This window comes from Bos indicus x Bos taurus, chromosome 2 (assembly GCF_003369695.1).
Source record: "Bos indicus x Bos taurus breed Angus x Brahman F1 hybrid chromosome 2, Bos_hybrid_MaternalHap_v2.0, whole genome shotgun sequence".
NCBI lineage: Eukaryota > Metazoa > Chordata > Mammalia > Artiodactyla > Bovidae > Bos > Bos indicus x Bos taurus.
Window position 1 is genome coordinate 130,901,401 of NC_040077.1, and position 10,171 is coordinate 130,911,571.

Genomic DNA, 10,171 nt, shown 5'->3' on the forward strand with positions numbered 1-10,171 from the left:
CTGTGCAATTCACCATGCAAGAATACTGGGGTGGGTTTCCACTCCCTTCTTCAAGGGACCTTCCTGACAAGGGGATCAAACCTTCATCTCTTGTGTCTCCTGCACTGCGAGCAGATTCTTTACTTCTGAGCCACTGGAACACTATCTTTTTGAATTAGTGTTTTCTTTTCTTTCTTTCTTTTTATTTTTTCCGGATATACATCGAGGAGTGGAATTTCTGAGTCATGTTGTAGTTGCTGTTTGGTCGCTAAGTTGTGTTTGACTCTTAACGACCTCATAGACTATAGAACACCAGGATCCTCTGTCCTCCACTATCTCCCAGAGCTTGCTCAGGTTCGTGTCCATTGAGTCAGTGATGCTATCTAACCATCCATCCTCTGCCACTCCCTTCTGCTGTGGCCTTTAATCTTTCCTGGCATCCTGGTCTTTCCTAATAAGTTGGCTCTTCCCATCAGGTGGCCAAAGTACTGGAGCTTCAGCTTCAGCATCAGTCCTTCCAATGATTATTTAGGGTTGATTTCCTTTAGGATTGGCTGGTTTGATTTCCTTGGAGTCCAAAGGATTCTCAAGAATCTCCAGCACCACAATTTGCAAGCATCAATTCTTTGGTGCTCAGTCTTTTGATGGTCCACCTCCCACACCCGTACATGACTACTGGAAAAACCAGAGCTTTGACTATATGGACCTTTGCCTGCAAAGTGATGTCTCTCCTTTTTAATATGCTGTCTAGGTTTGTCACAGCTTTCCTTCCAAGGAGCAAGCGTCTTTTATCTCATGGGTGTAGTCACCATCTGTAGTGATTTTGGAGCCCAAGAAAATAAAATCTGCCATTACTTCTACTTCTGAGCCATAAAGCATTAGGTTGGTGCAAAAATAATTGTGGTTTTGCATTGTTGAAATTTGCTATTTTATATAGGAATATGTTCTGAAATAAATGTGGTTATGTTCTACATCATTTTAGTGTGTGTTTCTTACGTTATGTCTTTTGCTAAGGACTTAATACTTGCTGTGCATTTTATGTTTATTTTAGGCTAGGGAAATGATGTTAGACAAAAAGCAAATTTGAGCAATTTTCTTATTCGAATTCAAAATGGGCTGTAAAGCAGCAGAGATAAACTGTAACATCAACAACACATATGGCCCAGGAACTGCTAAGGAACGTACGGTGCAGTGGTGGCTCAAGAAGTTGTCCGAAGGAGATGAGAGCCTTGAAGATGAGAAGCGAAATGACCAGCCATCAGAAGTTGACAACGACCAGTTGAGAAGATCATCAAAGCTGATGCTCTTACAACTACACGAGAAGTTGCCAAAGAACTCAACATCAACCATTCTACAGTCAGTCAGCATTTGAAGCAAACTGGAAAAGTGAAATAGCTTGATAAGTGGGTATCTCATGAGCTGACTGCAAGTCAAAAAAATCATCATTTTGAAGTGTTGTCTTCTTTTATTCTATGCAGCAAAAACAAACCATTTCTGGATCGGATTGTGACACGCAATGAACAGTGCATTTTATATGACAACCGGCAATGACCAGCTCAGTGGTTGGACTGAGAAGAAGCTCCAAAGCACTTCCCAAAGTCAAAGAAAGGTCATGGTCACTGTTTGATGGGCTGCTGCCCGTCTGATCCACTACAGCTTTCTGAATCCTGGCACAACCATTACATTTGAGAAGTATGTCCAGCAAATGAATGAGATGCCCCGAAAATGGCAACTCTTGCAGCCAGCGCTGGCCAACAGAACGGGCCCAATTCTTCTCCATGACAGCGCCTGACTGTACATAGCACAACCAGAGCTTCCACAGTTGAACAAATTGGGCTACGAAGTTATGCTTCATCCACCATATTCACCCGACTTCTTGCCACCCAACTACCACTGCTTCACGCATCTTGACAACTTTTTGCAGGGAAAATGCTTCCACCACCAGCAGGAGGCAGAAAAGGGTGTGCAAGAGCCCCTCAAGTCCCGAACCACAGATTTTTATGCTATCGGAATAAGCAAACTTATTTCTCATTGACAAAATGTGTTAATTGTAAAGGTTCCTACTTTGATTAACGAAGATGTGTTCGAGCCTAGTTACAATGATTTAACATTCACAGTCCGAAACCGCAATTACTTTTTCACCAACCTAATCGTTCTATTTTGAGTTTTTTGAGACACCTCCATACTGTTTTCCAAAGTGGCTGGCTGAAAGCAGGGATTTGATCAGTCACCGGTTTTAGGCTTTCAGACCATTTTTAGACTTCGTTTCTTCTCCCTGTACTCACTTCACTCTCCTCTTCTTGTAAGCCCACTCTCTATTCTTGCCAGTCTTTGCAGCAGGACCTGACCCCATCCCCTAGGGCTTCTAGCAACCCCATTGGGGTGTGGCAGTGCCAGTGCCCAGGAGAGAACGGGATCGGTCCCCTGGGCACATGTCCACTCCTGGTCCGATCAGCTGTGGATGCTTGGTCACGCAGGGCCAGCACGGCAGCGCATAAGGAACTGAGGACTGGCTTGTGAGGGCGTCTGGACACGCAGCCGATGAAAGGCTGCCATTCCACTTTCTTCTGTTGCAAACCACCTTCACCCCTTGGTTCTCAGACTGAGAGGACAGCCTCTCATCACTGCTCTCCCGGAGAGAAGACGCGCTTACTGAGAAGGCCTGCCTGCAGCGCCGCCATCCCAGGCGAAGCCCCGCCCTGGCACCTGTCACCCCAGGGAGCTGTGACGGCACGGCCCTTCACACACAATCACATCCCTTCACACACACACACACACACACAATCACACACAGCCCTTCACACACACACACACACACAATCACACACAGCCCTTCACACACACACACACACACACAATCACACACACCCCTTCACACACACACACATGCACAATCACACATATCCTTTCACACACACACACACACACACACTATCATAACACAGCCCTTCACACACACACAATCACACACATCCCTTCACTCACACACACACACATAATCACAACACAGCCCTTCACACACACACACATGCACAATCACACATATCCCTTCACACACACACATACGCACAACCACACACATCCCTTCACAATCACACACAGCCCTTCACGCACACACACACACACAATCACAACACAGCCCTTCATGCACACACACACAATCACAACACAGCCCTTCACACACACACACACACAATCACAACACATCCCTTCACACACACACACACAGTCACAACACAGCCCTTCACAAACAATCACACACAGCCCTTCATACACACACACACACTCACAGCACAGCCCTTCACACACACACACACACACAATCACAACACAGCCTTTCACAATCACACACATCCCTTCATACATACACACACACAGTCACAACACAGCCCTTCACAAACAATCACACACAGCCCTTCACACACACACACACACACACACACAATGACACACATCCCTTCACACACACACACACACACAATCACACACATCCGTTCACTCACACACACACAATCACAACACAGCCCTTCACACACACACACACACAACACAGCCCTTCACTCACACACAGAATCACACACATACCTTCACACACACACACACACAATCACAACACAGCCCTTCACACACAATCACACACATCCCTTCATACACACACACACAGAATCACAACACAGCCCTTCACACAGAATCACACACATCCCTTCACACACACACACACACAACACAGCCCTTCACTCACACACAGAATCACACACATACCTTCACACACACACACACAATCACAACACAGCCCTTCACACACAATCACACACATCCCTTCACACACACACACGCAATCACAACACAGCCCTTCACAATCACACACACACACAATCACAACACAGCCCTTCACAATCACACACATCCCTTCATACATACACACACACAGTCACAACACAGCCCTTCACAAACAATCACACACAACCCTTCACACACACACACACACACACACACACACACACACTATCATAACACAGCCCTTCACTCACACACAGAATCACACACTATCACAACACAGCCCTTCACACACACACAATCACACACATCCCTTTACACACACACACAATCACAACACAGCCCTTCACACACACACACACACACACAATCACAACACAGCCCTTCACACACACACACACACAATCACAACACAGCCCTTCACACACACACACAATCACACATATCCCTTCACACACACACACACAATCACAACACAGCCCTTCACAATCACACACACACACAATCACAACACAGCCCTTCACAAACAATCACACACATTCCTTCACACACACAATCACAACACAGCCCTTCACACACACACACAATCACACACATCCCTTCACACACACATAAACACACACTATCACAATACAGCCCTTTACAAACAATCCCACACATTCCTTCACACACATAATCACAACACAGCCCTTCACACACACACGCACTACCCCAATACACTCCTTCACATACACACTAACACAACACATCCCTTCACACACACACATGCACTATCTCAACATACCCCTTCACACACACACACACAATCACAACACAGCCCTTCACACACACACACACACCCATATCCCTTCACACACATACACACGCACTATCACAAAACATCCCTTCACACACACACTAACACAATCACATCCCTTCACACACACACACACACACACACTAGCCCAACACATCCCTTCACACACACACACGGACACCCACATACACTATCCCAACACATGCTTTCACACACACACACACGCACACACTCACACTCACATATCCCTCTGGACACAGCTGATCAGCTCAGATTTGGCCAATACCTAGACTTGTCCCGTGACTCCATGATCAATCAGAACCGCTAATGGGAGGGCAACTGTTGACCATGAGAGAGGAAAGCTCGGGTTCTCCTGGGACTTCCATGGGATCTGAGGAGGTGAGTGTGCCCACTGAACGAGGGGAGAAAGGAGCAGTTGATGAGAGATCAGAGAGAAACTGAGATAAGAGAGACGTGGACCCTAAGGCACTGGGCAGGTAACTTCAGTCTCCAACTTCCCAGTTCCCATGTCTCTCACCAGAGGGGCCTGGCTGTGGTAAGGTTGCCTTGTTTCCTGGGCCCATGGAGATCCCTGAAAATTCCAATTACAGCCTCACAATTCCCTCCATCCAAATTTTTGTTTCAGGTCACCAAAAATGCCTTACTCAGAAAGATTAACTTCCTTATTTCTCCCTAAAATGAACCACAAATTATCCAACTTCCTTATTTCTCCAAGGAGAGAAGATGCAACCAGCCCACCCCCTTGTTCCTCCTGCTTAAAGCGTCATGGACCTCTGCGCCCAGAGAGTGTACCAGAAACATCCATTTAAGAACATTTAGAACAATGGCTGGCACCACAGTGCTCTGCTTGTCCCAATGCCACCTGACCTCCCCCAGGAGGGAGGTGGCAGAAAGCAGCTTTCCTAAAAAGGCCTGTAGGAACCATCATTACAACCGCAGCCCCAGAGGGTGGGCATGGCATCCCTGGGGACAGTATGTGAAGGTCCCCAGAGTGCATGGCCCTTCTCCAGTCCCCACAGCTGGGCTGGTCATGGCATGTCAAGACGAGCCAGAGTAGGACTTTGAGAAAAATGATTCCTGCAAAGCACCGGTGTTGGTGCTCCTGCACTTAACTAGCTTCAGAAGCTGTTCATAGACCAGGCAACCATTCACTGGGAGGAAGGGGGTCAGAGTCGGTCACAGAGCTCCCTCTCTTCCCACCACGTCCTTACCTTGTGAAGTAGCTCACCCCAGTGTGTGCTCAGTCGCTCAGTTTTGTCTGACTGTTTGCGGCCTCATGGACTGTAACGCACAAGGCTCATCTGTCCATAGAATTTTCCAGGCAAGAACACTGGGGGTGAGTTGTCATTTCCTCCTCCAGAGGCTCTTCCAGACCTGGAGACTGAACCTGCAGCTCTTGGTCGACAGGCAGATTCTTTACCACTGTGCCACCTGGGAAGCCCTGCTCAACCGAGAGCTGATTCCAGCTTGCTTTCTCCTCCAGCAAATCTGAAGATTTATTCAAATTCAGGAAAGCGTCTTTCTTTGTTGGTAAAATTTATTTTGTTATTTATTTCCAGCTGTCCTGGGTCTTTGTTGCTGCGCAGGCTCTCCTCTAGTTATGCAAGCAGGGGCCGCTCTAGTTGCAGCGGGCAGGTTCTAGTTGCCCTGCGTAGTTTCTCACGTTGCAGAGCACGGGCCCTCGGGCTCACAGGCTTCATCAGTTGCTGTTCCCAGGCTCTAGAGCACAGCCAATTGTTGTGCCATGCGGGTTTAGTGCCCCCGTGGCACGCGGGATCTTCCCAGAGCGGGGATCCAACCTGACTCCTGCGCTGGTGGGAGGATTCTTTACCACTGAGCCCCTGGGGAAGCTCTCAGTGAACACTTGTTTTGAACCCACTGTGTGCTATGACCCGCCTATAATTAAAGTACACACACACTAATCCCTTCTTGGCAGGATCCACTGTTAACACCAACATCTTATTTCCTTATTTGTGAAATGACAAGTTTGGGCAAGACATGGTCTCTGGCCCCGCCTTGCTCTGATAGTCTAGAAATGGAATGTCTCATGGATACCGTGTATCATGATAATGGATGGTGCATGAGTTTCTTCCTTATTCTTGGGCCATTTTCTACATCTGTGTCCTGATCTCTCCATGTCCCCAGCGCAAGAGGGTCTTTGTGGAGTAAAGTGATAATTGCTTACTGAGAACCCGGTTAATGCCAGGGAGATAAGACAGGTCCCTGTCCGGTTGGCGGAAAGGCGGGTGTCAGCCCGACAACATGGAGTGAGCCTGACAGGCGGCGCGTCCACACTGAGGGCCGAGGGGCAGCGGCAGCCCCTGGGCCGGCCGGGCCGTGCTCCCGCCACCCCCCTCCACCCCACCCTCCCTTAGCAGCTAGTGATTAGGCTAAAAAGATGTGCCCAGGGTGCCAGAAGAGTAGAAATCCCCCCCAATCCAAACAAAACTCAAGAGCAAAAGTTCATTTCAGGGACTTCCCACGTGGTCCAGTGGTTAAGATTCTGCATTTCCAAGGCAGGGGGCACTGGTTTGATTCCCTGATCAGGGAACTAAGATCCCCTATGCTGCTTGGTCTGGCCTAAATAGATAAATGATTTTTAAAAGTTTATTTGGACGATCTCATTCAAAATTCTACAATCAGTAAATTTCAAATATGGAAGCATAAACTAGTTTTAACTTTGGCATACGTGTTAGGTGTTTGCGGTTTAATGTTATTTATATTTCAAATTGTGCTGCTGGAGAAAACTCTTGAGAGTCCTTTGGACAGCAAGGAGATCAAACCAGTCAATCTCAAAGGAAATCAACCCTGAATATTCATTGCAGGAACTGTTGTTGAAGCTGAAGTTCCGGTACTTTGGCCACCTGATGTAAAGAGCTGACTCATTGGAAAAGACCTTGATGCTGGGAAAGATTGAGGGCAAGAGGAGAAGGGGGCGAAAGAGGATGAGATGGTTAGACAGCATCACTGACTCAATGGACATGAATTGGAGCAAACTCTGGGAGATAGTGGAGGACAGAAGAGGCTGGCGTGCTGCTGTCTATGGGTTTGCAAGGAGTCAGACAAATCTTAGTGACGGAACAACAGCGACAAATATTTCTAATTCCATGGGAAGAGAATAGTAAGGGCTACCACAGTGCTCAGGCAGCTGAGGTCTGAAATGGGCCCTGGTGCTGGGGGTTGGGACTGCAACCCTGGAACTGGTGGCCCTGGGGCAACACTTTCTCTCTCCGTGGGTAGCCGGCTCTTTTTTCTTATCCCTAGTTGTTGGTGTTCAGTCGCTCAGTCGTGTCTAACTCTTTGCAACCCCATGGATTGCAGCACCCTGGCTCCCCTGTCCTTCACTATCTCCGAGAGTTTGCTCAAACTCATGCCCATAGAGTCAGTGACGCCATCCAACTATCTCATCCTTCCCTTCTCCTCCTGCCCTCAATCTTTCCCGCATCAGGGGCTTCCAATGAGTCAGCTCTTCACATCAGGTGGCCAAAGTATCAGAGCTTCAGCTTTAGCATCAGTCCTTCCAGTGAATATTCGGGGTTGATTTCCTTTGGGATTGACTTCTTTGATCTCCTTGCTGTTCAAGGGACTCAAGAGTCTTCTCCAGCACAATTTGAAAGCATCAGTTCTTCAGTACTCAGCCTTCTTTATGATCCAACTATCACATCCATACATCACTACTGGAAAAACCATAGCTTTGACTAGATGAACCTCTGTGGCAAAGTGATGTCTCTGCTTTTTTAATACACTCACTAGGTTTTTCATAGGTTTTCTTCCAAGGAGCAAGCATCTTTTAATTTCATGGCTGCAGTCACCATCCACAGTGATTTTGGAGCCCAAGAAAATAAAATGTTTCACTGTTTCCATTGTTTCCCCATTGCTTTGCCATGAAGTAATGGGACTGGATGCCATGATCTTAGTTTTTTGAATGTTGAGCTTTAAGCCCACTTTTCCACTCTCCTCTTTCACTTTCATCCAGAGGCTCTTTAGTTCCTCTTCACCTTCTGCCATTAGGGTGGTGTCATCTGCATATCTGAGGTTATTGATATTTCTCCCGGCAATCTTAATTCCAGGTGTGCTTCATCCAGCCTGGCATCTCACATGATGTACTCTGCATAGAAGTTAAATAAGCAGGGTGACAATATATAGCCCTGACATACTCCTTATCCCTTAAAATATCTTAAGATCTTAGTTGCAAAACAAGGCTCAACTCACCCAAACAACACTTAACTGAGTCCAAATGGTTTTGTTTGTATTAACGTTTTATCCCAAGAGGAGGGGTTGGAGGGAGGAAAACAGCCGCAGAAAACAGTACTAAGGTTGTTAATCGTTTTTTATCCGCAGCAGGTTGAGTTGATCCCAGGCCAAAAGGAAAATGCTCTGTCCTCTGGGGTATTTTGGAAGTAGGTGGGACATGGGTTCCGTAGGACAGTTGTGAGTCCAAGGCGCTGGGTGGGACCCTTTGCTTCCTCTTGTTTCCAGGTGGCTGTTGGCCTGTCTGTGGGTCCAGGTGGCTGTTGGCATGTCTGTGGGTCATCACTTGGCCAGTGACTGGCTGATACACTTCTTCAAGTGGATTGACTCTTCCCTTTTTTTATTCCAACAGATTCATTTTAGAATTAATTCACTATTGAAAATGGGAAGCCAGTTTCTTTTGCCATGAATAGAAGGTAACACAACCATAGATTCAGAGAGTTCTAGCTTGAATCCGTTGCCTGCCAAGGGCTTTTAACAAGTGTCAGGGAGGTGTTGATGATATATTTAGCCCAGAGAGAGTGAAATAAAATTGAAAAAGGAAAGCCTTCGCAATATGTGAGGTTATGTAAGATCACATCTGGGTAAATCGTTTCCTGCTTGGGTCGTTTCTATGAGGCAATGAGCTCCCTGGTAGAAAGAGATGGGTCAGTGTCCTTTGCTACCAGCAGAGCGCATAGCAGAATGTCTTACGCATACCGAGTGAGCACTAAACACTTGTATGTGCTGGGTGCCCTGGGTACAAGGCAGCCTGCCGGGGCTGTGCCAACCAGTGGTCAGCTCCTCCCTCAGACTTCTAACGTGATTAGGGATGGGACAGCCTGTGAATAAAGTGGTGGGAGGAGTTGGAGCCTCCCTGTCTTGAACTGCTACTGAGTCCTGGGGTCTTACAAGCAGGGTGGGGCTGGGGGAAGGTGCCCCAAGTGCCTCACTCTGGTCTGACCCAGAAGGTTCTGGAGAGCCCAGTGAGGCCACCCTGTTTTCTAGGAGAACAACACCCCAGCACATTCCATAAACTGGTCTGTTAATACTCACAGTTCTTGAAAGAACAATAATTTGTTGCCACTTCTCCCGTGGCCCCCAGCCAGTGTTTGCTTCCTCCCTATTTTCAGCATTCAGTGCTAACTGGGGGCAAATTGCCAAGTGCCTGAATGGGATGCAATTGTATTTCCAGCTTGGGAATTTTATCTCTTTTCCCGCCACCCAGGAGGGGAGGGGAAAGAGTTTTGGAAATTAAAATTCAACTTCACAATTCTATCAGCATCAATTTCATCATCTTCAAATTCCTGAGCCCGGGGAGGCTTCAGAACCAAACGTAACCTCTTTGTTCTGACACCTAGTTCCTGC